Source organism: Corythoichthys intestinalis, chromosome 9 (genome assembly GCF_030265065.1).
Source record: "Corythoichthys intestinalis isolate RoL2023-P3 chromosome 9, ASM3026506v1, whole genome shotgun sequence".
Classification (NCBI taxonomy): domain Eukaryota; kingdom Metazoa; phylum Chordata; class Actinopteri; order Syngnathiformes; family Syngnathidae; genus Corythoichthys; species Corythoichthys intestinalis.
This window is the reverse complement of record NC_080403.1, coordinates 27,273,006-27,300,960: the sequence shown is the minus strand read 5'-3', so window position 1 is coordinate 27,300,960 and position 27,955 is coordinate 27,273,006. Positions and strand designations below refer to the sequence as shown.

General features: G+C 39.8%; 1 protein-coding gene across 3 annotated transcripts in view; it reads left to right on the top strand.

Moving 5' to 3' along the window:
* The first annotated feature begins 1,694 nt into the window (after window positions 1-1,694).
* Window positions 1,695-27,955, top strand: part of LOC130921453 (plexin-A2-like) — a 168,045-nt gene continuing 141,784 nt past the window's right edge. For all 3 annotated transcript variants that reach the window (XM_057845371.1, XM_057845372.1, XM_057845373.1), the window contains exon 1: window positions 1,695-1,894. The gene's annotated coding sequence lies outside the window, so the exon portion shown is untranslated. The remainder of the gene's footprint in view (window positions 1,895-27,955) is intronic.

Sequence of the window (27,955 nt, the reverse complement as noted above, 5' to 3'; positions counted from 1 at the left end):
TGTGTGTGTGTGTGTGTGTGTGTGTGTGTGTGTGTGTGTGTGTGTGTGTGTGTGTGTGTGTGTGTGTGTGTGTGTGTGTGTGTGTGTGTGTGTGTGTGTACAATGTGTAAATAATGATACGAGTCATACATTTGCACTCTGTCTCTTGCTTTCGGTCTCCAATAATATTCAACTAATTAATAGTGGCGGCACAGTGGCTGAGTGGTGAGCACGTCTGCCTCACAGTTCTAAGATCAAGGGTTCAATCCCGGGCTTCGGCCTTCCTGTGTGGAGTTTGCATGTTCTCCCCGTGCCTGCGTGGGTTTCCTCCGGGAACTCCGGTTTCCTCCCACATCCCCAAAACATGCATGGTAGGCTGATTGAACACTCTAAATTGTCCGTGGGTATGAGTGTGCGCGTGAATGGTTGTATGTCTCCTTGTGCCCTGCAATTGGCTGGCAACCACTTCAGGGTGTCCCCTGCCTACTGCCCCGAGTTAGCTGGGATAGGCTCCAGCACCTCTGCGACCCTCGTGAGGAAAAGCGGCATGGAAAATGAATGAATGAATGAATAATATTAATAGTAGTATTAGTATGTGTTTTACATAAAAAATTGATCATATATTTTTTTATGTCCAGTTCTTTTTTTGTTATTGTTCTTGGTCTAATGTTAAGCAACTTGAGCTGTGGTTATGGGTTTAGTCTATAAGTTCTATTTATTTCAATTTTATTCAAAATATTTCAGTTTATTTTTTGTCGTTTCATTTATTTGAGCATTATATTCATTTTTTATGTTTCAATTTGCAAATATGTTGTGAAAAAAAAAATCCTGTTTAGTGGATTTTTTTTTTTTTTTTTTTTTTTTTAATTTTTTTAACCTATACATCTCAAAATAACACATTTTAGATCTATAATTGCAATACCGTGATACCTTGAAACCGCTGTATTTTTGCTTAAGGTTATCATACCGTCAAAATCTCATTCTGGCATATGCCTACCATTGACTAATTGCATATAGACAAGTAAGCATTCATTGAGTGGCATTCATAAACTGCACTTTGGGATTTTAAATCAGAACCTGAGGTTCTGTAAGGCAGACACTAACCACAACACAACCCCTTATTTATTGATAACTGGCTGATTTGGGTTACAAATGTATAAGAATACAAATTTCATTTAGTATGATTATTGCAATGTACTGTATAATTATCATTCTGCTCACATCCTGGAATCCTTACTCTACGTGACTCCAGTATGTAGTTATATAATTCTGCCTACAGATGGCAGTGTTTCAAAACAATTCTGCAGCTGCAGTAAAAGCTTGTGCTAAAATGTAAGATATGAAAATGAAAAAAAAAAATGTAATAAATTTATTTAGAAATTAAAGCCGAGTTCTAAAATGTAATAGTTATTGATAGTGGCACCAAACAGACATGAGCTTTATTACCTGTGGATAAAAATGACTAAAATGAGGGATGTACAAAAGATTATTAAACATTTGTTCTTCCTTCGCATTGAAAAGGTGTGACCGTGCAAAAACCATGCTTTTCACATACCCACCCATGAATCCAAAATCCGACCTGTCCAACCGTATAAAAAAGCATTTTGACGCCTAGAAGCGCAGCCAGAGGATGACGCCACGGGAGGCGTGCACGCTACGTGAGACGCACACGAACTGAGGCGTGCGTGTGCGCGCACAGAGAGGAGAGAGAGAAGGATGAAATGTTGGCTACGGGGAACATGATCAATGCCACAGCTAGGCGGGAGGGTCACTCGTCGGAAGAGAGGATGCACGCCGCTGCGCGCGTCACTTTGCCGGGCTGCCGCGCGTAAAAGCCACCAAGCGTTACCACGCGCGCGCACGCTGACCTGACCGGACCAGACGTCCTCATGCATGAGTCTTGTCTTCTGTCAAGGTGAGTGCTCTATTGTTTAAAGTTAAAAATATATATGCAGATAAGTTTGGTGAGGTGGCTAGTGGGCTGATGTTCACCAGCTTGATTTGGTGCTTCTCTGGATTGATTAATCACCACCGTGCATTGGGACTGGCACTCACTGGGATGGAGATAAAAAGCTGAACATGCAGTCGCATTGCCAAGCTCCACAATGTTGACCAGTACACATGTGTGTCATGTTCATTTAAAAGGGATTTGCACCCTTTTAAACTGGTGCTCTCCCTCCTGGGTCGGCCTTATCTGGACGGGCCAGTTGGTGCTGCTTCTATTCTTCTTCCTTCTCTTCTTCTTCCCGGACCCCTCTAGAGGGGTTCGAGCCTCTGCTGGAGAGAAAATGGGGAGCTTTGGAGCCTCCGCCACAGAAGTACTTTTATCAGTCGCCTGCTAATTTTAGAATTCAAATGAGTGGAAAAGTGAATGGGAGATGAAGTTGGATTTGGGATGAGCGCTGTTCATTGGAGGAGTCTTAGGATGGATTTGCGCTGCAGGTCCGAGTGAACAATTATCATTTAATGGGTATTGTAATTTTTTAGGTGGGGGGGGGGGGGGGGGGGGGGGTTCTGTTTTCATGCATTGCTACTGGTAGTTACACATAATCAATATGGCTGTGCTTGTGACTGTCTGATAAGCATTGAATTTTTATCCAAATTTGAGCCCGATTTGAATCAGAATTTTGACTCGGAATGTTTACAACATCAAACTGTCAAAATGGAAAGTTGTTTTGTTTTACAGGATGAGTTGTCAGAAAAAATACATTTTTAGAATAGCTTTTTCATTTTAATGGGATAAAAGTTCCCCTTGTTAAAAAAAAACAATCTCCCTAAAATGAGCTCGTCATTTGCAGTTGTTCATAGTGAAGTGCCAACTCTTCAAATTCAAATAGATTGCATGCCTATCTGGCAGTGAATGAGTTAGTGGGGTTAATGTTATTTTCACCATAAAAGTTCTAAAGAATGACGTCATTTTAATAAAATAAACTTGTGTGTCTTGAGTTACTGAGGTAAAAGTTGCCAATTTCATTACAAAAAAAATCTGTTTCAAAAGAATTTGGCTGTACCCTAAGGATATTTTTTAAATTATTTTTTTGATGACTTATATGCCATATTCAATAATTTCCCTAGCTTCCCGCACAAGAAAAAAAAAGTCCTGATTTTTATAACTTCTACCCAATTTAAAAGTCCCGATTGCAATCTAGACATTTGATTAATTTTGTTGTTGTTCATTGTATTTTACCATTATGCACATCAGTTGTGCTGGCAACAAAACATCTGAATTGCATCACATCTAAGTTACATGATTTACTAGACTAAAAGGTCCTTTCCCATCTGAACATATATTGGTATTGAACACAACTGGTAACTACCCATCGGTTTGCAAAGAATGCTTCCAAAAGACAGTAAGTGGATGTACATCCAATAAAGAGCAAAGCAACCAAGCATAAAAAACTGCTTCTGTTGGATTGTCTATCGATTTTCTCAAGGTTTTTTTTTCCCCCCTTGCTGTCATTCCCTTTCCTATTTTTCGTTAATTCCGAGCGCACTATTTTGTCCACCTGACCCTTAAGGTGATGCTGGATGACTTGTGTGGGGGTGAAGTCCTTGAGAACATCTGTCTGTGTCATCCCCGGTGGAGACGCTATCTGTACTGGCCATTAACGAGGCCAAGAAACAAAACCAACAGAAAGGAAGCGCCAGATTACACTCCAGTTCAATCAGTGGCATTGATGCAGGAGTCATTCAAATACATGAGGAGGGGCGATATGGGTCAGCAGCACAGGCGAGTGCATTAGTGCATCAGGCGAATTAGTGTACGTAACACAATTACATGGTGTGTGAGCGCACAGCATCTACTACTACTACTATACTCCTACCCAGAGACCCCCGCCTGCTACCCCCGTCCCCCCCTTGCCTCCGGAGCATCCACACCTCCCCCAAACGGCGAGCCCGCTGCCCACCGAGAGGCTGATTAAACACGACCGTTAGGAGGCTCCAGCCCAAGGAGGAAGAGGAGGAGGAGGAAGAGTGTTGGCGTATTAGCCTAACATTAGGTACGCCTGCCTAATTTCATCGTGCACAATACAGGAGATTGACCTGTTAACAAAAGTGTTGGGGGAGCAGTATGCTAGTGGGACTGTGCCATTTTTCTGGAGCCACTGTGACTGCAAAAAGTGAGAAAATCAAAGTTTATTAAAAGCAACACATTGATCGTGAAATTTTGAAACGATTATCTGTGTTGCCAAGGTCAATTATGTTATTGATAGGCATGACTGCATGACTAGCTTCTTTGGGGTGTCCTTTTCGCGCAGCTTATCATATGAACTGCTTGCGTATGACCATGCTCTGCATCTTGATGTGTGACTAAACTGAATAAACTGAAACTGATGGGATTCAACCAATTGTACTCCGAAACGAGAAGGAAAGCTTTCATAAGTGTAAACTGAACCAGTTTTTGAAATGTGGTAGACCTCACACATGGCAAGTAGAAAAATGCTGCACTTTATTAGTTGAATCTGTACTCAGGTTGACAAACAAGGACCATTGCACACATAATTTTATCTCCACTAACAATAAAGTTTACGAATCCAGAATGCGGAAAAATATAAAGGAGTAGGGTAAATGTTGAACACTGCCAGCACCTCCCAGTTCGGATGGAACGGACGTCATTCGCCGTCAATGGCAGTGAATGAGTTGAGAGATGTTTGAAAATCAGGTCTTTGTTGAGTTTGATTAGAATGTTTTGCCGCAATGTAAAGTTATACACTCCCAGATTTGACCCAAGCTATTAATGTCAGTGAATTTTAATATAATGAAGTATACCAAGCTACAGTATGGATGATGAAGTATGACTGTAGAATTGTGGGACAGGAGAAACTTGCTCTTGTTTTATTTCATGTGTTAATCACAGAACCCACGACTACTGGCCTCAACAGTTTTCTGAGTAGAATAATTCCTGAGACCGTCCACACCACAGGATAATCATTCAGGATTATCTTTTAGAGAAATCGGATAATCAAGCCTATAGAGTCCTCAAATTAGGCCTATCACTTTATGTGTAACCAGTGTTGTTACTAACGGCGTTAGAGTATAACTGTGTTACTAACGGCGTTATTTTTGTCAGTAGTGAGTAATCTAATGACTATTCCCATCTTTGCAACGCCGTTACCGTTCCTGACGATGTAAAAGGTGGGCGTTACTACAATTTGGCTAGGAGCATTAGCAAAGCATTAGCATTAAGCGTGGCGAGCATCATCTTGAACTCTCGGGCAACGTTTTTTTTTTTTTTTTTTTTTTTTTTTACATACAGTTCGTGGCATTCAGGTGGGTACAATTAATTGAAAATAATGGACTGTTTTCCTGTTGAGTATGCATTATCATTATCAAGTGCGCATTGTCCTAGTAGACGCTACAATATAAAAACAATTTGTTTTTGTTTTTTATTACCAAAAATAGTCACTTGCCCTAAACTTTTCTAGAATGATATATCCATAAACCTTATATGATTTTTTTTTTAGACTCAAGACAACTAGAGCAAAGATTGGAGAGGGCAGAGATTCAGAGCCTCACCTGCATATTGAAAAATTAGGGCTGTCAAACGATTAAAAGTTTTTAATCGAGTTAATCACAACTTTAAAATGAATTAATCGTAATTAATTGCAATTCAAACCATCTCAAAAAATATGCCATATTTTTCTGTAAATTATTGTTGGAATAGAAAGATAAGACACAAGACTGATATATACATTCAACATACTGTACATAAGTACTGTATTTGTTTATTATAACAATAAATCCACAAGATGACATTAACATCATTAAGATTCTTTCTGTTAAAGGGACCCACAGATAGAAAGACTTGTAGCTCTTAAAAGATAAATGTTAGTACAAGTTATAGTAATTTTATATTAAAACCCCCCTTAATGTTTTCCTTTTAATAAAATTTGCAATCAAAAAATTCCTGCCGTTCTTTCACAGTGTCTTTAACTGCTTAAGGAAGTGATTGAAATACACCACAAGGTGTCAATGGCGAGTTTTAAATTACTTAAAAATCAAGCCAATGAGTGTGTTTTGTCCCTCGAATGACGCCGTAGTTCCCCGTTTCCATTATACGTCACTTTCATTTGAGTGCTGGCTTCACAACGTACGAGACCTCTGATAGTTTGAATATTGTGACTAAATATTGCCATTCAGTGTATTTGTTGAACTAAATGATTGAAGCGCTTTTCTTTTTGTGAACATTATTTTTTTTTAGGGATAGGTGTATTTTTTTGTTGTGCTTTCACTAAATGATACTTATGTTTGTTGTGAAGGAGTTGCCGAAGCTTATGCCAATAAACGGCACAGTCCAATGAACGCCTGTGTCCACTCGCCTTTCTCTGCCTCTTAGCTCTCAATGTGCAAAAAACGGCGTCATAGTAATTTGAGGCAATGCATGAGCGGGTCATTCTGCGCATGCGTTAAATGCGTCAAATATTTTAACGTGATTAATAAAAAAAAAAAAATTACCGCCTGTTAACGCGATAAATTTGACAGCACTAATATATCTACAGTATATATATTAGAGGGGTGACGGTAAACACAAGTCACGGTTCAGTACATACCTTGGTACGGGGCTCACTGTTCAGTGCGGGTTCAGTACAACAGCATTTGAAAGTTAGTTTGTATACCATTACACCCTTATATAGGAATTTTAGCAGCAAAAGAAATATTTGGTATATTTAGAATTAGCAACCTTTGGAACTCACTCCCTAAACCCATCCATTCAGATCTTCACACATTCAAAAAACTGTCAAAACTCACCTTTTTAAACTAGCTTTTAACTTATAGTTATTATTTTTTTCTTGGTTTTGTTCTGTTCACGTTGTTTGCTGTTTTTATTTCAACTGTAAAGCGTCTTTGAGCATTGGTCAAAGCGCTCTACAAATAACATTTATTATTATTATCATCATTAACCCCTTCTAGCCTAGTGTATCACATTTGATACACTCAGAATTTTATTATTTTGAGACTAATTTAGAATTTTGAAAAAAGAAGGATGCAAGTCAAAACATGCATCTGCAGGTTCCATGAGAAAAAAAAAATCTGGATTTAGCTAGGGTTAAATACAGTGCCTTGCAAAAGTATTCGGCCCCCTTGAACCTTGCAACCTTTCGCCACATTTCAGGCTTCAAACATAAAGATATAAAATTGTAATTTTTTGTCAAGAATCAACAACAAGTGGGACACAATCGTGAAGTGGAACAAAATTTATTGGATAATTTAAACTTTTTTTAACAAATAAAAAACTGAAAAGTGGGGCGTGCAATATTATTCGGCCCCCTTGCGTTAATACTTTGTAGCGCCACCTTTTGCTCCGATTACAGCTGCAAGTCGCTTGGGGTATGTTTCTATCAGTTTTGCACATCGAGAGACTGACATTCTTGCCCATTCTTCCTTGCGAAACAGCTCGAGCTCAGTGAGGTTGAATGGAGAGTGTTTGCGAACAGCAGTCTTCAGCTCTTTCCACAGATTCTCGATTGGATTCAGGTCTGGACTTTGACTTGGCCATTCTAACACCTGGATACGTTTATTTTTTAACCATTCCATTGTAGATTTGGCTTTATGTTTTGGATCATTGTCCTGTTGGAAGACAAATCTCCGTCCCAGTCTCAGGTCTTGTGCAGATACCAACAGGTTTTCTTCCAGAATGTTCCTGTATTTGGCTGCATCCATCTTCCTGTCAATTTTAACCATCTTCCCTGTCCCTGCTGAAGAAAAGCAGGCCCAAACCATGATGCTGCCACCACCATGTTTGACAGTGGGGATGGTGTGTTCAGGGTGATGAGCTGTGTTGCTTTTACGCCAAACATATCGTTTTGCATTGTGGCCAAAAAGTTCAATTTTGGTTTCATCTGACCAGAGCACCTTCTTCCACATGTTTGGTGTGTCTCCCAGGTGGCTTGTGGCAAACTTTAAACGAGACTTTTTATTGATATCTTTGAGAAATGGCTTTCTTCTTGCCACTCTTCCATAAAGGCCAGATTTGTGCAGTGTACGACTGATTGTTGTCCTATGGACAGACTCTCCCACCTCAGCTGTAGATCTCTGCAGTTCATCCAGAGTGATCATGGGGCTCTTGGCTGCATCTCTGATCAGTTTTCTCCTTGTTTGAGAAGAAAGTTTGGAAGGACGGCCGGGTCTTGGTAGATTTGCAGTGGTCTGATGCTCCTTCCATTTCAATATGATGGCTTGCACAGTGCTCCTTGAGATGTTTAAAGCTTGGGAAATCTTTTTGTATCCAAATCCGGCTTTAAACTTCTCCACAACAGTATCTCGGACCTGCCTGGTGTGTTCCTTGGTTTTCATAATGCTCTCTGCACTTTAAACAGAACCCTGAGACTATCACAGAGCAGGTGCATTTATACGGAGACTTGATTACACCACGGTGGATTCTATTTATCATCATCGGTCATTTAGGACAACATTGAATCATTCAGAGATCCTCACTGAACTTCTGGAGTGAGTTTGCTGCACTGAAAATAAAGGGGCCGAATAATATTGCACGCCCCACTTTTCAGTTTTTTATTTGTTAAAAAAGTTTAAATTATCCAATAAATGTTGTTCCACTTCACGATTGTGTCCCACTTGATGTTGATTCTTGACAAAAAAATTAAATTTCATATCTTTATGTTTGAAGCCTCAAATGTGGCGAAAGGTTGCAAGATTCAAGGGGGCCGAATACTTTTGCAAGGCACTGTTTATTAGAGCGCTTATTACACATATTCATTTTGATTTTTCTTTTTCTACAAATTTGAAAAAAGTACCTGTAGGACCTTATTTTTTAAGTTTTGGGATTCTCTGACAATTGCTACATGTTGCAGGCATTAAAAAGGGGTTAAAAAGACACTTCAATTCAATCAGTTAATATTAAAATTTTTGATGGATAAGATGTTATAGAATGGATTATGTAATAATGTGTAGAACATGAAAAGTAACGTCAGTTACTTTGCCGAGTAACTAATTACTCGAACATTGAGGTAATTGAGTTCCTAACTCAATTACTTTTTGGGAGAAGTAATTTGCAACTGTAACTAACTATTTTTTTAAAGTAAGATGAACAACACTGTGTGAAACCCACTAGATGCAGCGTGAGAACATGATGGAATGATGATGAAAGATAAATTATAAAAATATTCAATAATGTACCCCTAATAAGAACAAATATCTGACAATGTCAGTCAAACAAAGCATTTCTCTCTTTGTACAGACATCATTTTCATGTCGGATGTGAGGAGATGATGTTGATTTCCTGCGTGGAGGGAAGTAACACCCGCAGGCAGACGAGAGTTTAGAAAGGTGGGAAAAGATGCTGACAATGACTGCAAGTGGAGAAGACAGAACGAGCTAGAGGCGGAGACAAACGAGGAAAGGAGGGAACAGCAGGAAGGAGAGAAGTGAACGCGTTGGAAACGTGCAACTCACCTGCCAGATGGCCGCTCTGGCTGCTCAGCACGCAGCCAGCCGTGCGCTCTGACAATATGTCATCACCAAACACAATATCCATATTGTCACGTGTTGTTCTGAGTCAGACAAACAGTGCCATAACTTTCGCGAGTGCGCATCGTGCCGGAAAAGAAGCAACATATGCTCACCTGGAAGATAAAAAAAAACAAAGCTCAAAACCTGGATGATTCCTAGAGAAGCTCTTCGCAAAGGATGGAAGGGTGACGTATTTGAGGAATACTTTTCTCACACGCACCTAGAGTTCAACCCTCGGCGAACGTTTCAACTTCACACGGCATGACGAGAAAAAGCGAATAACAGATGACCGACATCCCAGCTCGAGTCTTTAATTAAAAAGTGATGTTTTTGGATATTAATGGCATGCGAATATTGGTTGTGTGCAGCTTTTCATAGAACTGTATGTAAATTAACTCCAGAAATCTGTCCTTTACTTGACTTTTTTGCATCAACTGGCATCAAGTGTCATTGAGTGATATTATTCACGATAACAAAAGCTTTCCTGCTCTTCAGTGACCGTTGAGACGTGAAACCTGTACGGTGACATTTGAAGAGACTTTTACTCAGCCATTAAGCCACTGTGCTCTCATGAAAATATAGCTAAATTTCCCTTCAAAGTCATTTTGATAATTGAATTGAATATGAGGCACGGTGGAAGAGTGGTTAGCACATATGCCTCGGAGTTCTGAAATTGCTGTCAAGGCAAGCAGGGTGGAGTGATATCACATCGAGTTTTTCACGGCCGATTTTGTTTTTTGTTTTTTTGTGGGAACAAAAGTACGGTGGCCGAGAGGTGTCAGGCGAAATGCAGTGCAAACACTTTGCAAATAGAAAAAAGCACGAACCCCAATTGCAAACGCTTTGCAAAAGAAAAAAACACGAACGCAAACTGCCACAACACGATCCCCAATTCCTAAAGCGCGATTGCAAATTGGCAAAAGCACGAACCCCAATTGCCACAACAAGACAACACGCAACACAACAGCAAAATCACGCAGCACGACACCAAGAGGATGACCTGGAAGTTAAAAAAAAAAAAAAAAAGGACAACACTTTGTACATTGCTATATATGCTTTGTGACCATCTCTACGGACTTCCGTATAGTTGATTACCCCCCATGTCAATCATTTTTGCTGTAAAAGTTTTGTTTGTGCTGCTTTCGTTTTAGAGATATTTACAATTCTTTTATAGGTAAATTTGCGGTCAGCTAGGTTTTATAGATACAGTATTATGCTTTTATTGATATATAAATTTCGAGTGGGGACGTCACTCGTTTAGCTCCCTCGGCTAATGGAGCGTACCAACTCTCTCAATAAGAAAGGGGTGTCCTAACAACTAGCACCAACGTAGCACAAACAAATGGCAACCTTTCGGGACCATTTTGAAGTAAATGAGGGGGTATGAGTGACGTCATCACCCGAAATTAAGATCTCAAGCCCCCCAATTTACTTCAAAATGGACCCAGATTTGTTTGTGTTATGATCGTGCTAGTTGTTGGGACACCTCTCTGTTATTGATCGATTCGGTACGCTCCCTTAGCCACGGGAGCTAAGCTAAGGAAGAGCTACAAGTGACGTCACCACTCAGAATTAATAAAAAAAAAGAATTGTAAATATCTCTAAAAGAAGCACAAACAAAACTTTTACAGCACAAACGCTGGACATCATTTTTATATAAATTTGCGTCTGATTGGGGGGGGTTCACGGAGGTCCGTAGTCCGTAGAGATGGTCACAAAGCAGATATAGCAATATACAAAGTGTCGTCCTTTTTTTTCGCTGTCGTGCTGCGGGCTTGTTGTTGTGTAGCGTGATTTTGGTATTGTGCTGCGAGCGTTTTTCATTCATGCTGCGAGCTATTTGCTGTCGTGCTGCGAGCCATTTGCTGTCGTGTTGTGGGAAATGGGGTTCTTGCTTTTGCCTATTAGCAATCGCGCTTTAGGAATTGGGGATCGTGTTGTGGCAGTTTGTGTTCGTGCTTTTTTTCTTTTGCAAAGCGTTTGCAATTGGGCTTCGTGCTTTTGCCAATTTGCAGTCGTGCTTTAGGAATTGGGGATCGTGTTGTGGCAGTTTGCATCCGTGCTTTTTTCTTTTGCAGAGTGTTTGCATTTGGGGTTTGTGCTTTTTTTCTATTTGCATAGTGTTTGGACTTTGCATTTCGCCTGACCCCTCTCAGCCACTGTGCGAAAGGGACTCCCCAACAGACTGAGCACGAGTGGGCAAAGCACTCCTCTCTATTGTGGTCGCATTACGAATCTTAAAAAAATACAGTGGTCCCGCCGAGTGAAATGAATTACGGCAATTTGGCGTGACATCGTTTTGGCCGCATGGGTATTTTGAACAGTGATCTACATTTTGAATTTATTTGAGTATGTTAATTCTGTTCATATCGGGTTTTTTTATTGGCATGCTAAGCAGGCACCATTGACTAGCTTAGCCACTACGAAGCTCTGAAACGAACAAATAACTGACAAACTGCACAGAATTTGTTGAAATCAACTCCACCGACTAATTAAACCCCTGCTAACTCGAAGATTAAAGTGTGTATGACACCAAAAAGCATGTTTATTTCATATTTCAGGCGGTGTTTTATGCTCCTGAATGAAATGGACCACTTGGATATGTGTGGAAGCTATTCAATTTTAGGATCCCGCGCCATGAAAAAAAAGTGATTTCCGTCTCCAGTCTCGGGTTTAAGACGAATGCGAATGTGACGTCACCCGGGTCAGTATCTCACAATACAGCATTGCTTTACAGCATGCAGATGGACTGCCTATTCAGCTGATTTTGCGGATTAGTTTCTTTTTTGCATCACACCAGCCAAACGGCTGCAGAAAATTGTTGCTGCACCAGGGAGAGGCGTGTGAGCCTTTTTGGGTTACAAAAGGTTCCCGTTCACCGCGGATATTGGCCAAAACAGGCCCCACTACTGTGGGACCATTGGACTTACGAGGAAGTGGGTAAACATCGTATTTTGTATTATGTCAAATACTAGGATCATGGCACACGTTTTAATACGGAGGTGGCTTGCATTTTGAGGCTGATTGTCCACCGAGTATGGCACCCAGCCGACTTTGTACATCCCCCTCTATACTCGGCTTATTGCCCTCTTCGTGTGCCCGGTGTTCAGTCAAATTTTCAACCCCATCAGAAATTGCAACTTTGCGTTAAAAATGGTCGCGAATACAGCGATTACAAAGTAAACACTACAAACTTTGTTTAAATAAAAGACTATTTATTTACATTTGCTCATGGACGGACATGTAGAAAAGTTCTCTTCAGACACATCCTGCAATGTTAGCTGTACAACAACTTCACGCCGCTCTCTGTTTACGTCTTCACCGTGTAATAAAGCATTATTTTACGCCATATTTGTGTTGACCATGTGGCAGCTATGCGCTCCTTCCATGTAGGCCGGTTTGTCCGGCGGTAGTCTCCAGCTGCTTCCCCGGCGGGCTCTCCTGTCCGTAGCAGGGGAACGAGCTGTAACTTGCTCGCCACCGGGCGGGTTGCCGATCGGCGAAGACAATCGACAATCCCGCCGCCATGTGATATGATCCGGGCTAGTTTTGTGTGATTTTTCGCTTCGAAAAGCGAAAATAAGACTTTGAGACGTCACTCAGTTTGGGTTAACATGTCTGCTAGTGTCACGTCTCTTGGTTTGTTTATATTCTCTGAAGCCGGGGCAAGGAAATGACAAAAGCCTGACCAACTACGGTGGCATAAAATATCATTTGGGAGGTGCGACAGTAAAGGTGAAGTCGACAGTTTTTAACCTTATGGAGTAAGTTTGCCATGTCGTACTGAATAAATGCATTTTTATAATTTCATATTCCGTTTAGCACAAGACTGTTATTTGTCATGGCCATACCATTTATTTAGCTATTGGGGAAAAGTACTTCAATGAAAAGAATATCCTGGAAAAATACTGGACTAGAGAGACTGAAACAATGACATTTTGTGGCTCTCTTCGTCGCATTTTCCTCGTTCTGAATAATTCCCCCTCAAGGGGCTGAATTCTAAATCAGATGAAACCATGACCCTGCCGACGTCATCCTTCTGTTGGGGACACTAGAGCCCTATAATGGTAGGCGTGGCTAAATGGCGGATTAAAAGACTAATTTCTCGTCATCTGCGCTTTGCCAAATTATTATATACAGTCGAATCGTCTCAAAATATGATTCTAATTCACATAATAATGCTATTTAAGACAATTTTTTTTATCCTGTCGTACGCGCTTTAAGCCTTATGTCAAGAATTCTGAACTTCCCCTTTAAAATAAAGACTTAGCCGTTAAAATGTTGTCGCTGAAATTGTAAAGCAATAGAACAGCATAAAAATGATTGAAATGAACAAGAATCTTACAAAGTATTTCATAATTGTCAAAATTATTTTTCTAACAGATCATGTGACTAGCACCTTAGCGACGGTCCTTTGCTTGCTTAGCCAAAATCTGAAGAGGCTAGATGGATACTTAGAATTTATTTAAATCTACGCTTTCAAAAGCTTCAACAACAACTGAGCTTGAACCGAGGCTTGAACACGAACAGTGTCAAGATACATCAAAATGTTTTGCCCCCCTCATAAACCAAACTCAGGCTATGTTAAAACTGTTAGAAAGTATTGTAAAAGAATCTGAAAAATTCTTTTAAGAAGACGGCGAATTCGTGGTTGAACCACCTTCTCTCAGTTTCAATTCATTAGACGTCTATCGCCATCACTGCCGGTTAATGAATGCCAGTGAATTTTATACTTGAAAAGAGTGCCGGCACTCTTGAGTTCCAACTGTTATTATACCGGGGTTCAAAAAGTATATTTTCCTCAATGTGTCCCTTTAAGTCACGCCAGAGATGCATACAGTACCCCAAAATTTTATTCGAGTAAGAGTAGAGGTGCTTTAAAATAAAATTACTCAAGTAAAAGTAAGTCATCTAAAAAATGTACAAGTACAAGTAAAAAAGTATCTGGTGAAAAGAATTGTGAATGAGTAACTTTGTGAGTAACTGCTTATCATGTGATATCTTTTTAAAGGGATCCACGGATGGAAAGACTTGTAGTTCATAAAAGATAAACGTTATTATGAGTTAAAATAGTTAGACATAAAAATCCCTCTTGACGTTTTCGTTTTTAAACAAATTTTCAAAATTACTTTAACTACCGTAATTTCCCGAATATAAGGCACACCCGTGTAAAATGCGCACCCCAAATTTACTTGTAAAATCTAGGGAAATTTATTGTACCCGTTTATAACGCGCGCCCTAATTTTAGCACCAATAAATAGAAGAATACAAGAAAACAAAGCTCGTGTACAGATACAGAAATGTCATTTTATTGACTGGTGAAACACAGCACAAGCATAGCATATTGGTAGTTCAAAACATTACCATAAACTGACAATATTTACGGTAATAATATGATTTGACAACTTATCCAACTTACCAGAATCCAGGAGAAAACAAAACAGATGTGACTTTTCTTTTAAAGGCTGCTGTATAACTTGCTCGTTTCATCATGATGAATAAAAATTTCTTCCATGGATTGATACGGTAAAATGAAAGTGAGAACGTAAGTGGGCAATCCGAGAGAGCTCATCGCTGTCGACACGACAGTAACAACAGGAACTATTGTTATTTGGGTTTGAGTTTCCCGAGGGACATATATAGTTGACGGTCACACACAGGAAGTCTATGTTGTTACGTTTGTTATGGTCCGAGTTCTGGAGCTGCAATAAACGTTGACTCAAATGAGTTCAAGAAACTAAATTCTGTGCTTTATGAAGAGTGAAAAAAGCAGAATTTAACACAGGCGAAATCATTCGGCCGATCAGAGTGCAGTATTACCGAAACAAAATGGTGGCGTCACGTACCGTAATGGTCGGCAACGGATCGCTGCATACATTTCTTCAACACAATGTGGCCGTGTCAAAAAAAAAAAAAAAAAATCGGTTTATATACTGTATGTATGTATGTATGTATGTATGTATATATATATATATATATATATATATATATATATATATATATACTGTATGTATGTACAGTGGGGAGAACAAGTATTTGATACACTGACAATGGGAAAACCCATTGTCAGTGTATCAAATACTTGTTCTGTATGTGTATATGTGTGTGTGTATATATATATGTATATGTATATATATATACGTATATATATTAGGGCCGTCAAACGATTAAAATTTTTAATCGAGTTAATTACTTATTAGCTTAAAAATTAATTAATCGTAATTAATCGCAATTAATCGCAATTCAAACCATCTATAAAATATGCCATATTTTTCTGTAAATTATATATATATTCTGTAAAATAATTTGTTGGAATGGAAAGATAAGACAAAAGATGGATATATACATTTAACATACGGTACATAAGGACTGTAGTGGGCATTTCACTCTACTGTCATTTAAATCTGTCTATGCTGTCCTCACTCCGAAGCGTCTACTTTTTCCAAAGCTAGACAGCTAGTGAACGACGCCTTAATAATCAGACTTTTTCATCTGATTTATTAATAAAATGGCCTCAAACCATTGTCCTCTTTAGACCGTAGTGAAACTACAAAAAAAAAGTACACAAGCATTGCATTAGCAACAACGTTAGCTTAGCACGCTATACAGGTTCACTAAACATAAACAAAAAGCGTCTCATACAAAAAATATAACATTTCGCTTACTAACATAATATGTACATTCTTTACAACAACCATACTTACGGACAAATCTTGTCCAAGGATCATATAAGCACAACATTACAACGTAGGTGTCAGCCCGAGACGTCATGCAGCCATGTTGAACTGACAAGAAAGCAATAAACCATGTCGCAAAGCGACCACAAGAGTTCGCTGTTAGACAGCACAAAAAACCTTCCTGTAAAACTGACCAAAAGGCAGAATACTCTCTGAGCAGGACATGTGCGTTAATTGCGTCAAATATTTTAACGTGATTAATTAAAAAAATTAATTACCGCGCGTTAACGTTTTGACAGCCCTAATATATATATATATATTTCTGTCTCCATCCATGTACCCGTTTATAATGTGCGCCATGATTTTACAAGTTGATTTTGGGGAAAAAAAGTGCGCGTTATATTCGGGAAATTACAGTAGTAGGTCGTCATTGTTGTCGACGTCACTGGGTTACGCTGACAAGCCTCCACAGTATGACTCTAGCAACATAAACATGTTATCTGTTCAACCCTTTCAATTTGAACCTGAGAAGAACATTAATGAGCATGACAGCACTGTCGATATTTCACAGAACGAGCAGCAAAAGCAAAATGATTAGGACAGATGGGATGAGACGAAACGAGAGGACAAAGGACAAAATCGGTGTTCTGCCAAGATGTACTAGACCGGCGAAACGTCCTACATGAGGCGAATTTGACACCCTAAGTACTACCAGGCAATTTCAGCCTGTTTTGTTCGGATGCATGTAGGCAGAACATACTAAAGATGCCTTAAGAAAATACTTAATATGATATAAGGGTGGTTTAAATACACTACGTGACTAATGTGGTCAACAGATCACTACCACAAGAAAACACAATGCTTAAAAGTATGACAGGGAAACACATGCAACAAGTATTTTGAGGCAATAAAAAGGTAATCAATGTCTCAATAAAAACACAAATAGTAAGTACTCGCCACTTTTAACCGATTTGCGCATACGTTGGACGTCTCGCCGTGAAGAAGCAATTGCAGAATACTGGTAGTGTTCGTCTAGTGACAGTGACAAACTACGTCATCACCCAGGGCGTCCATTGCGCGCCTAAAACATGGCGCCCTCCATAGGTCAAAACATGTACTAAATATTAGAGATTTTTAAATCAATGGTAATATTTTATGTGTTTCTAATAACATATTTTACTATAAGAGAACAATTGTGGCTTATTAGAGCCTACAAGTCTTTAAGTCCGGGGTTCCCTTTGAACAATGGTGTATGTTTTTTAAGCACAACATAATCTATATGACCTGTTATTATTATACCAATAACCTATTACATGACCATATTAGTCCAGGTAAATTAACAAAAATAAACTAATTCAAACTAGAAAAATTAAACATTACCCGACCAAAGAGCAAGCGTACCCTTTTAGTTGAGAAAAAACATTTCCCACCAGATATAAACTGGGAGAGAGGTTCACACAAATCCACATTTTGAGTAACGTTGACTCTACGTCAAATAGTGTAATTTTGAAAGACGTTTTAAAGATGTGACGTGATCCAACAGGCTGGCGTGATCATATGACTTCCGACTGCAAACCTGCGTTTGGTCGTGTGACCGTACTGGAACCTCTGATTTGTATAATGAAGTTATTATTGTTGCAACGTCTCATTGGTGAAATTGGGAGAGCCAGTCGGCATCTCTGTCAAATATAAAGTCAAATCTAATATGTAGAATTAAGAGGAAAAATGCAACGACTCTAGCATACCCCAAAGTAACGGAGTAGGAATAGCGTTTTTTTCTTCACAAATCTACTCAAGTAAAAGTATAAAGTGTGGCGTGGCAAAACTACTCTTAAAAGTACATTTTTCTAAAAAACTTGCTCAAGTAAATGTAACGGTGTAAATGTAACTTGTTACTATCCTCCTTTGAGTAAAGTTTACCTCCACTCTTGTAATGTCATGCTGTTATGCATGTTTTTTTTTTTTAGAGAGATTAAGAGATCTACAAACTTTAACCATTCTGAATTAAAAATGCACCCAAAATCGTTCAAAAGCCAGCCTTGTAGATGAATAAAAGTGACATTGTGAATAAGCCTGGTATTCCGTCACTGTATTCACATGATTTGAGGGCGCTTTTACATCTGGTCGGCATTAATAAAAGCGAGTATATATTACAGGAATATCTTTGTTCAAGAAAATGTTAAAAATGCAACATCATTTAGTTGGGGAGTGGGGGGGGGGGGTCACATTTAGTTGAAATGAATAACAATTTGTTACAGAATCAATGCGACCACAAGGCCATGCTAAAATTTGCATGGGTCGGGTTATGGAAAGAACAGGAAAGTGTTTTCTGAAAACATTAAAATGCTTCTTAAGGATCAGCACGGATGATAGTAGTTGGCGTTGTTCCTATTTTTTTTTTTTTTTTTTAACTAACAATACATGTCCTTAACTTTTTCTTTTAATATAAGGACTCTTTAGTTGGGTCGCATTTTCAATGATCCAACTTCCCGTTTAGATAACGGCCTAAATGGTCAGATCAATAAGGGGTCTTTCTTGTGTTCCTTTAATACATTCAGTCTCAGCCAAAAATCAATGGAAACCATTTATAATGCAAATCATCAAAGATTACAGAGAGGTGCCACACAGCTGACCACAGGAGATAGTCACTTCCTTATTAGCAGCCAATCCGACTGGGATGTCTGGTCTCAGAAGACCACTCGCACCTTGTGACTAAAACTAATTGGGATTTATTTCAGTCAGTTAAATCAAACGTCTGCTCAAGTGGGTCCACCGAATGCCGATTATTTTTAACACCTATACTTTTCATTAGTTGCCTCTTGATACTGTTGCTTAGTGTCCTTCACCTTCCCAAAATTTCAGAGCACTTTAGAGATTTATAAGAGAAAACGCGAGTTCCGGAGTGGAATTAAGGACAATCCGGGTTGGGCCGAGCATACCAAAGCGACTGTCGGGGGAGATAATCCGGGTTGATGCGAATATTTGCACAGCCTTCGGATGAGTGGCCGCTGCGGTGGCGTTTGCCGTGCGGATTAAATGTTGAAAATGGTTTGGGAGCGGCAGATGCTTAGTGGAAAAGCAAGTACGCACAGTATTTGGCAATACAGCTATCTCTCTTTTGATCTACTAACTCCATAAAAGGTCTTGATAATATCAAACTAGCAAAGCATCACAGGAATATATTATGGTACTATGACAGTGCCCCTTTTATAGCCAGATGGAGCGTTCCCACCCAATTGGGACTTATGGTGGGAGAAAAATGCAATGGGCAGGTTGATAAAATTTGGGCTACTTTTGACAAAATTTGGCAGTTTCGGGAAGATTTTGGCTAGGTTCATACTGCAGGTCGTAATGCACGAATCTGATTTTTTCGTACTTTTTCGAATCGAGTGAGACATTAACTTGACCGTCTCAACAGGACAAGTCGCATAAAAGTGGATCATTTCGAATCCGATCTTGGTCACTTTCGTATGTGCTTTAAATCTGATCTCGGCCACATTTTTCCAGAATGTGGTTGCGGTCTGAACTGTCAAGTCTCCCAAATCGGAATTCATGCAGCAATTACGTCAGCAAAGATCGAGAGTAGCACGCAAGACGGCAGCGATGTAGCTGTTCATTAGCGTTAGCGCCTAGCGTGAACTTTTACTACGCAGGAGGCGGGCTTGACCAGTCATAGAAAACTACAATGAAGAAAAGGTTAAGCCTGTTAATACTTGGTTTCTTAATGTGAGCAATATTTCAGTAGTGCTTACATGGCCTAGTCGGGGCATCATCGTGATAGGGGTGTGTGTTCCTCCTTTTGACACCAATCTCAATAGAAATACTTTTCCCAGAATGTACTTTGGAATTGCCCAGGAAAATATTGTATTTCAATTGTGATTTTTAGTGACAACTATGTATTTTTGACATTAAATGATGAATAAATTCAAAGTTAATTATTTTTTATTGTGTTTAGTGAAATTAAAATATTACAACAGTTTGAACCTTTCCCCATGCTTATCAGAGAAATAGAAATGATTCCACCACGATGTGTTCCTTACTGTTGACTTATTTTTCTGGCTATATTAAAGAAACAACAAACAAAACAGAGTTGTATAAGGTAAACATCTTATTTTGAACGTGAGGCTGTAATTGACGACTGTTTTTTATTGAACTCGACGGGCTTTACAATGTGATTGGGCTGGAACTGTTTTTCCGATCAGGTAACACTAAATACACCTCGAAACTACACTCTGTTTGTTAGTATCTTATATACAGTGTGGCAAATAAGTATTTAGTCAACCACCAATTGTGCAAGTTCTTCTACCTGAAAAGATTAGAGAGGCTTGTAATTGTCAACAGGGGTAAACCCTGGGCCAAAAAAGGAAAGGTCAAAGATAAGCAGGCAACTTAGCACAATGTCACTTACAGCTACAAATCAAGTCAGAAACCTTGGCGTAATTGTTGACTCAGACCTAAAATTTGATAGCCATCTAAAGTCCGTCACTAAATCCGCTTATTACCACCTAAAAAATATAACCAGAATTAAGGGGCTTCTGACTCAACAAGACATGGAAAAACTTATGCATGCATTCATTTTCAGCAGATTGGACTATTGCAACGGTATATTTACGGGTCTTGATAAAAAATCAGTCAGGAAGCTGCAGCTAGTACAGAATGCTGCAGCCAGAGTCCTCACAAATACAAGGAATCACATTACACCGGTTTTGAAATCGCTACACTGGCTTCCAGTGAGTCAAAGGATAGACTATAAAATACTACTGCTCGTCTACAAAACACTTAATGGCCTTGGACCAAAATACATGCTTGACTTGTTAGATTCCTATGAGACATCTAGACCCCTAAGGTCGTCTGGAATCGGTCTTCTGCATATTCCAAGAACAAGAACCAAGCAGGGTGAGGCAGCATTTAGTTATTATGCTCCTCACCTCTGGAACAAGTTACCTGAACGTCTGAAGTATGCTCAAACTGTTAGCTCTTTTAAATCAGGGCTAAAAACGCTTTTGTTTAGCACTGCATATCCATAACTGGCTATATATTTCAATCTACCTGCTTTCTATTCCTCTTGTGCTTATCTCCATTGCTGATTTCAATTATTAGTAGTAGTAGTAGTTTTTGTTATATTTTTGTTTTATTTTTGTTTATTTATTTTTATTCTATTTGTGATTAAGTGCGATCTTTTGTCTTGGTTTTTACGTTGTATTGATTTAAATGTGATTTTTATGATCTTCATGTGATGTAAAGCACTTTGCCTTGTGTTGAATTGTGCTATATAAATAAATTTGCCTTGCCTTGCCTAAACCTTAACCATGAGAGACAGAATGTGGAAAAAAAACCCCAGAAAATCACATTGTTTTATTTTTAAAGAATTTATTTCCAAATTAGAGTGGAAACTAAGTATTTGGTCACTTACAAACAAGTAAGATTTCTGGTTGTCAAAGAGGTCTAACTTCTTCTAACGAGGTCTAACGAGGTCTAACGAGGCTCCACTCGTTACCTGTATTAATGGCTCCTGTTTTAACTCATTATCGGTATAAAAGACACCTGTCTACAAACTCAGTCAGTCACACTCCAAACTCCACTATGGCCAAGACCAAAGAGCTGTCGAAGGACACCAGAGACAAAATTATAGACCTGCACCAGGCTGGGAAGACTGAATCTGCAATAAGTAAAACGCTTGGTGTAAAGAAATCAACTGTGGGAGCAATTATTAGAAAACAGAAGACATACAAGACCACTGATAGTCTCCCTCGATCTGGTGCTCCATGTAAGATCTCACCCCGTGGCGTCAAAATGATAACAAGAACGGTGAGCAAAAATCCCAGAACCACACGGGGGGACCTAGTGAATGACCTACAGAGAGCTGGGACCACAGTAACATAGGCTACTATCAGTAACACAATGCGCCGCCAGGGACTCAAATCCTGCACTGCCAGACGTGTCCCCCTGCTGAAGCCAGTATACGTCCAAGCCCATCTGCGGTTTGCTAGAGAGCATTTGGATGATCCAGAAGAGGACTGGGAAATGAAACAAAAATAGAACTTTTTAGTAGAAACACAGGTTCTCGTGTTTAGAGGAGAAAGAATACTGAATTGCATCCGAAGAACACCATACCCACTGTGAAGCATGGAGGTGGAAACATCATGCTTTGGGGCTGTTTTTCTGCAAAGGGACCAAGACGACTGATCTGTGTAAAGGAAAGAATGAATGGGGCCATGTATCGAGAGATTTTGAGTGAAAATCTCCTTCCATCAACAAGGGCATTGAAGATGAGACGTGGCTGGGTCTTTCAGCATGACAATGGTCCCAAACACACAGCCAGGGCAACAAAGGAGTGGCTTCGTAAGAAGCATTTCAAGGTCCTGGAGTGGCCTAGCCAGTCTTTAGATCTCAACCCCATAGAAAATCTGTGGAAGGAGTTGAAAGTCCATGTTGCCCAACGACAGCCCCAAAACATCACTGCTCTAGACGAGATCTACATGGAGGAATGGGCCAAAATACCAGCAACAGTGTGTGAAAAGGTTGTGAAGAGTTACAGAAAACGTTTGGCCTCCGTTATTGCCAACAAAGGGTACATAACAAAGTATTGAGATGCACTTTTGGCATTGACCAAATACTTATTTTCCACCATGATTTGCAAATAAATTCTTTAAAAATCAAACAATGTGTGTTTTTCCCACATTCTGTCTCTCATGGTTGAGGTTTACCCATGTTGACAATTAGAGGCCTCTCTAATATTTTCAAGTGTGAGAACTTGCAAAATTAGTGGTTGCCTAAATACTTATTTGCCCCACTGTAGTATAGTTGAGAAGATGTGGAACTTATTGTATCATTGAAATACTATACAATCAGTTTTGTTTGTACCAAGATATGATTAGTTTTGTTCATGTCATGATACGATCATTATTATGGGGAGGTTTCTCATCTCTATCTCAATGAGTGCGTCTCTCATGCATTTCAGGCCATTGTCCTGCCCTACGTCACGCCTTACGTTCTTACGCCCACCAAAATATAACACAATCATTGGCATGATGTTAAAATAAAACTCTTCCACATTGATTATTTTCAACAAAACTGCATATCTAAAAGATGACAATGTTGATCAATGTTGTGGTTCCATCGATTTGACTGGCTCATTGCTTAAGCAGTCAATGTCTCGATCAATATCAATGTATCGCTACGCCCCTAGAAATGATGCCAAATCAGTATTGGTGCAACAATTTCAGATACTATCACCATTATTGTGATAATATCAGGAACATTAGAATTGGTTTTGTAATCTGTATCATTTTATCGTGATACTGATTTGATATTTGCACTTGCTTGTTCTTCTTCCCTTTACCTTAAGACTTTCACAATGATTCGTCAGCAGACGAATTACTGTAGCAACTGTTCCTTTAGTATTGTAATTTCTTAGATTGTATAGATTGCAGCCAGCCAACTCCAACCCTGTCGTTATGGGACCCGTAAAACCACGTGGGCCAAAGAAGAACAAAGCCGAGGAAGCGCACAGGGGCTTCATCAGGATAAGGCGTTTGATTTCGCTTGCGTGCGGCAGTACTGGATTTATGGATTTATGGACATATGCGCGTCGCGGCTTCACGGGGATGCACAACAGCAGCGAGTTTGATTATTTTTCCTCGCTGGGGTGCAGTCGCTGCCAAACGTAATGGATTTCCCCCCGGCAGGCCCCAATGATTTATGCATGCAAAGGCAATGCGGCCCAGCGAGCTCGTAACCGAATCAGTCTGGGTGGAAATGTATCGTTGTTCACCGTGAGAGTAGACTGTCAAGAAAAAAAAAAAAGTAGCGACTGAGTGTAATAAAAATGGCTATTAGAGAGTTATATCAGTACAAAAGACTGCTGCTGTAGTGCAGTCTTCAGATTAGAGAGAGAGAGATCACATTTCATATCTTTCTCGGATTACAACATGGTTCTTCTCCAATGCTGTGATGTCTCCGAATTTGTCCGTCAGTAGGAACATGCCATAATCACTATTTCCTGTGATTGATTGTCGACATGTCTCACACAAAAATTCAGCTATGATAGGATCCACCTTATCTATCTATGACCAGTGTTGTTAATCTTACTTTAAAAAAAAGTAATTAGTTAGAGTTACAAATTACTTCTCCAACAAAGTAATTGAGTTGGTAACTCAGTTACCTCATGGTAAGAGTAACTAGTTACTCAGAAAAGTAACTCACATTCCTTTTATATTCTATATATTATTACTAGGGCTGTCAAAATTATCGCGTTAATGGGCGGTAATTAATTTTTTAAATTAATCACGTTAAAATATTTGACGCAATTAACGCACATGCCCCGCTCAAACAGATTAAAATGACAGCACTGTGTCATGTCCACTTGTTACTTGTGTTTTTGTCTCCCTCTGCTGGCGCTTTGGTGCGACTGATTTCATGGGTTTAAGCACCATGAGCATTGTATAATTATTGACATCAACAATGGCGTGCTACTAGTTTAGTTTTTGATTGAAAATTTTACAAATTTGATTAAACGAAAACATTAAGAGGGGTTTTAATATAAAATTTCTATAAGTTGTACTAAGAGTTATCTTTTAAGAACTACAAGTCTTTCAATCCATGGATTACTTTAACAGAATGTTAATGTTAATGCCATCTTGTTGATTTATTGTTATAATAAACAAATACAGTACTTATGTACAGTATGTTGAATGTATATATCCGTCTTGTGTCTTATCTTTCCATTCTAACAATAATTTACAGAAAAATATGGCATATTTTATAGATGGTTTGAATTGCAATTAATTACGATTAATTCATTTTTAAGCTTTGATTAACTGATAAAACATTTTAATCGTTTGACAGCCCTAATTATTACATTATACTGTACGTTCTATAACATCTTTCACATTAAACATTTTTATATGAAGTGATTGAATTAAACTGATTTTTTCATTCCCCCTACAAAATGTAGGTCACACTTTTTACATTTAAAAAAAAAATTCATCTATAAAAGAGTGTAACGGAACACAGACTTTAACCTTCAAATGCCGTGAGAAAAAATGTCTTTTTTTTTGTCCTGTTGTACTGAATCTACACCGAACCGTGACCTCAGTATCGAGGTACGTACTGAACCGTGACTTGTGTGTATCGTCACACCCCTAATAAACGTTCTTTGTCTATTGCACTATAGGCCTCCAGTGCCTTTCTGGCCAACAATGGCATCAATCTGCATGCCCACTCGCTCTCAGGCCATTTCCATGTTTTGGCCACGCGTTAAAACACGACAAATAGTTTTCAAAGTCCTCGCCCCGCTGAAATCAGACAACTTGCGCTTCATTCAACCAAATTGTAGTAACGCGCCCCTTCACATCCTCAGTAAAGCTAACGAAATTGCAAAGATAGTAAAAATAATTAGATTACTCACTACTGAAAAAAATAACCACGTTAGAAATGCCGTTATACTCTAAGGCTGTTATTAACAACACTGCCTATGACCCTAATGAGGATAAAATGAATGGACGTAAGAATCTCAAAACTAGAGCCTGTGCCCTAAAGATGGCTATTAACAAGTTATTGCAGTACAAAGGACATTTACTGTCGTTCTCATCTCCAGGATGGAGTGGAAAAGTTCACATTTCAAACCCTCGCTTTGCACTCCCTGCAGTGGCGGCGGCCACAGATCCCTTTGTGGCGGGGACTTCTCAGCTTACCCTTTTTTGCTCTCACTCATGCACTTAAGAAACATTAAAGATGAGGCATGCGGGGCAGCTGATGCAGCAGGTGATGCATCACCACCACCACAATCGCACTCCCTCCCAGTCTTCCTCCTTTGCTGAATTATAGAAGAGTCTCGTTGGGTTTTTCATCACAGAACTGGAGGTCACTTTGACTTTCCATCCTGTCGCTCATCGTGTATGCAACGCGAGGGGCCTCGGCGGACGGGAGAAACCCGCTTGAGGTCACCATTAACCGGGGAGGACCGACAATGAGATATATGGACGAGTGAAGAAAGGGACGAGAGAACAGCCACGCACGGCTAAATCCGACTGCGGCAGAAGCCATGCCCTTCATCTGGCCGCCTTTTCCTAACAGCAATTTCAGATACAGTCCTGTATCTGCATGTATAATGCATGCGGGCACAGATAATGGCATGCGATGCTGGGGGGTAGGAGTTGCGAGGGGCGGAAGCGTTGCCGCCTGTGTTGTGGCGATGTGTTGGAATTGTCCCCCCGTGTCACATTTGCCTCGGCCCGGCTCCCTTCGAGCGTTCTCCGCTTATTAGCAGCCGAGCGCGTTGCCATGACATAGTGCCATTTTACCGCTCCCGCCAGACATCCGCTGCTGCTCTTGCGTTGAGATTAGTAGCGAGGGCCGGGGGTTGGGGGGGGGGGGGTTGTGAAGCTTTCAGAGTCTGTGCTGACCAATAAAATGCCGCCGGTGGGGACCGAAAAGGCAATCACCGCTTTTATTTGTTGGAGAAAGGGAAAAAGAAAACAAAATCACTGCAGAACATCCAGGCGTGAAAAGCTATAAGCGAATGAAAGACATTAAGTGTGATTGCATTGTTTCCATCACGTCATTAATCTGTTGCTGCTGGGTTTAAGTGTGAGGTATGTTGTTGTTTGGATGCAAATAAACTAACAACACATAATGGTATCAGTGGTGATGGTTGTATCAAGTACCAATCACTAAATCTGATTACACACATACCCAGTGTTGCGCACAAACGTGTTCAATGAACTTTCATTCCTAAACACATTCATAGTTTGGGCGAACGTGAATTGAACGCATCATATTTCTTTCTCGTGAACATCACTGTGAAAGTTCTCATTCTAGCGGTTGTGAGCGGCGTTCATAACCTCGTTCATGAGTTCAAAATTAAAGCCGACAGAACTGCAGGTGAAGCCATAGGCTAAAAACACACTTTAGACAAGTTTCCTGAGCGAAACATGGGCGTCGCCATCTTGAAAAATTTCTGCTCCGAACTTCAGGTTTAGACAAAACATCGTGAGCTGCGGTTGAAGTTAGCAGTGTGTTGACGAAGTCAAAATGAAATCAAAGCAACCCACTGATTCTCCAAAAAATGATTTAGCCCAATATAAACGAGGGTCTGGGATTGTCTGTGCTGTGCAAACTCCTGGAAGCGTCTAAATCAGACATGTCCAAAGTCCAGCCCGGGGGCCAAATGCGGCCCGTGGTCAAATTTCATCAGGCCCCCAGCCTCTGTCATAAAATCACTAAAGTCTGACCCACACACAGACTTAATAAATTGGTCAGCAGTACGGCTACCAGCATATGATGTATCTAACACACTAAATGCTGCTCATTTACCCACTAAAAGGCAGCAGCACTCTAAGCAACATTACCCAGTGTGACCCTTTACTCTCAATTTTCTAAAATGGCGACAATCACCAAAAAAAGAAGAAAGTTGACTGCGACGGCCGACGCTTCAAGGATAGGTGGAAATTGGACTTGCAAATTTCTTCACTAAAATACGAAACAACTGTCTGCCTCATTTGCAAAGAGTCAGTCACTGTTTTTAAAAGTTCAATGTGAGGCGATATTACCAAACAACACTGACATGTACGACAAGATTACAGGGAAGGCGAGAAATTGAAGCAACTTGAAGCTAGTTTAATTTCACAGCAGCAGTATTTCGCAAGAGCCCGAGAGTCGAAAGAGAACGCCGCAAAGGCTACTTACGAGATTGTTGAAATTATTTTTAAAAAATAATGAAGCAAATGTGACACACAGAATGGCTTGCTAAAATTTGCTTAAATATATTGTTCTACGTAAAGGACGTCAGCCAAGGTCGGCCCCCCACTTTTTTACAACACCAAATCTGG